At 52.2% G+C, this 2,458-nt stretch overlaps 1 long non-coding RNA gene across 1 annotated transcript in view; it reads left to right on the forward strand.

Moving 5' to 3' along the window:
• The window catches only part of LOC112408787 (uncharacterized), a 3,426-nt gene extending 968 nt beyond the window's left edge, over positions 1-2,458 (forward strand). The window contains exon 3 of the long non-coding RNA XR_003005009.1: positions 431-2,458. This is a non-coding gene — a long non-coding RNA (uncharacterized LOC112408787). The remainder of the gene's footprint in view (positions 1-430) is intronic.

Consider the following 2,458-nt stretch of genomic DNA (forward strand, 5'->3'; position numbering starts at 1 on the left):
TTTTTTTTGGTCGCACCGTGTGGCTTGCGGGATCTTTGTTCCCCAACCAGGGATCTGCAGTGGAAGCACCGAGACCTAACCACTGGACCACCAGGGAATTCCCTTGTTGGCATTTTCTTGATAACTCTGCTTTCCTTTCCCCATGTGTAGACACAGGTTCATGCTTACACACTCATATCCACAGTCACACACACACTCAAACACAGCCTTACATGCTCACACATGCTAACACACGTGCTCACACCCTCACACATAGCATCAACACACACCCTCGAACACACACAACATTCCACATGCGGTCGCAGTCGCACACCCATTCATACACCCAGTATCTCACACACATGCAACCCTCACAAAAGTACTCACCCGCACTCACGTCACACACACACACACACACAGGCAACACAGCCCCTGTTCCTGTCTTCTTCAGGGCCACCCCTTGCTCCTGCTGAAGCCCCAGGACCCCAGAAGGAAGATGGGAAACCTCCAGGCCCTGTAGTGCAGTGCCAGGCCGTCCTCCCAGCTGTCTCCATCAGCACATTCGGGGGACCAAGGCTTGAGCCAGCGAAGTCTCCCCTCCAGCACCTTGAGGGGCCGGAAGAGGGCCCCTGCTCTCTGGACAGAGCCTGCACAACAGCCTGATTGGTTTTCACACTGGCTGGGCAGGGGCAGCAAGACCCTCCTGTCTGGGAGTGTGGAAGGAGTGCGTGTGAGTGTGTGGAAGTGTGTTTTGAGTGACGGACAAGATCCCTGCCTTCTGAAGCTTTCAGTCGAGTGGGGGAGACAGGAACAAGCAAGGAGACCAGTACGAGATCAGGTTATCCTCGTTCAGTTGTAAGTGCTGGGAAGGCACTAGGCTGATGAGACGGCGAGTGCCTGGAGGCGGCTGCTTCGGACACAGTGGCCAGGGAAGGCCTCCTGAAGAGTGACATTTCAGCTGAGCTCTAACTGCTGCAGCAAGATCTGCAGGAAAGGGTTCTAGACAGGGAGACTGAAGGGGCAAAGGCCCTCCAGTGGGCTGAGCTTGGCATGCTTGGAGAACAGCGAAAAGCGTACAAGAGGGCAAGTCATAGGGAAGGAGGCCAGGTGGTATTGAGACCAAATCATTGGGCTTAGTAGGCCACTGGGAACATTTTGGATTTTACTCTGTTTGCAAAGGGAAGCTGTTTAGTCCTCACAACAAACCCTATGCGGTAGGAACTATCCCCATTTTACAGATGTGGAAAACAAGGTTCACATGGCTTGAATGACCCACCAAGGTCACACAGCTCATACATGGTGGAGTCTGGAATGGAACCCAAGTCTGATTCTGCTGGGTTGTTCCTAAAGGCGCAGCCAGGTCTCTCAGTGCCCCCTCCCCTCCTCAGGTGTGAAATCCAGGTCACTGGGCCGCGGAGATCCTGGGGCCTAGCCCAAGCCTCCTGAAGCTACCAGGCTTCCCCAGGGAGGAGAATGACGGTTGAGGACCTGCTTCCCCCCTCAAGCACCCAGCTCCCCAGCCCAGAGCTGTGTGGCCTGAGAAGGTGATTAAAGTTTTACAGCCATCTTGATTGCCCAGCGATAGTGAAGGGCCCTGCTCTCCAGGAAAGGATCCATTTCCCCAGCTCTACGTTCATCCCACTCCTAAGGGCCTTCCTTCCCCAGGAGGCCCAGGGGAGACCAGCTCCCAGGCAGCCACCACGCAGGCTGGACCCCAGCAGCTTCCCCCGCAACACACACACGTGCACACCCCGGCTGCCTGGCTAGTGTTCTCCTTTTACGGTAGTTTTTGCAAGATAACCATTTCCTGCTCCTCAGTTTAGACTGGCCCTCCCCATGCCCCATTTCTTCCTTGGAAACAGAGTCCCAGCCCCACCCTGCCCCAGCCTGCGCTTGGTCACCGAAGGGAACAGCAGCCAGAATATTAGTAGTAAGCACCGAATCAGTATGCCCGTTGCCAGCACTGACGTCCTTTTGTTGACCTTGTGAGGTATCATTATCCCTATTTTACGGATGAGGAAACAGAGGCTCAGTGAAGTACAGGGGCCTGTCTAGGGTCATAAACCTTGTGAGTGCAGAACCAGAATTAGAACACCCATCCTTTGGATTCCAGAGTGATGTGTATGTGTGTGTGTGTGTGTGTGTGTACGTGTATGTATATGTATATATGTATGGTATGTACGTGTATATATATGTATACATGTGTCTATACATATTCTTTTGAATTGACAGCACACATGCACAAATGGGCACAAATCATAAGTGTACAGTTTGGTGAATTTTCACAAACTAGACAGCACCCAGATCCCAAAACAGAACATCCCAGCCCTGCAGAAGCCCCCATCCGTGTCCCTCCCCATCAGTCACTAGCCACCTCCTGAGGGTAGACACTATTCTGACTACTAAGAGCAAAGATCAGTCTTGCCTGTTCTTGAATTTGATACAAATAAAATCATATGAAAAAAATAATAATAAAAAA

Source organism: Neophocaena asiaeorientalis, unplaced genomic scaffold (genome assembly GCF_003031525.2).
Source record: "Neophocaena asiaeorientalis asiaeorientalis breed wild unplaced genomic scaffold, Neophocaena_asiaeorientalis_V1.1 scaffold77, whole genome shotgun sequence".
Taxonomy (NCBI): Eukaryota; Metazoa; Chordata; class Mammalia; order Artiodactyla; family Phocoenidae; genus Neophocaena; species Neophocaena asiaeorientalis.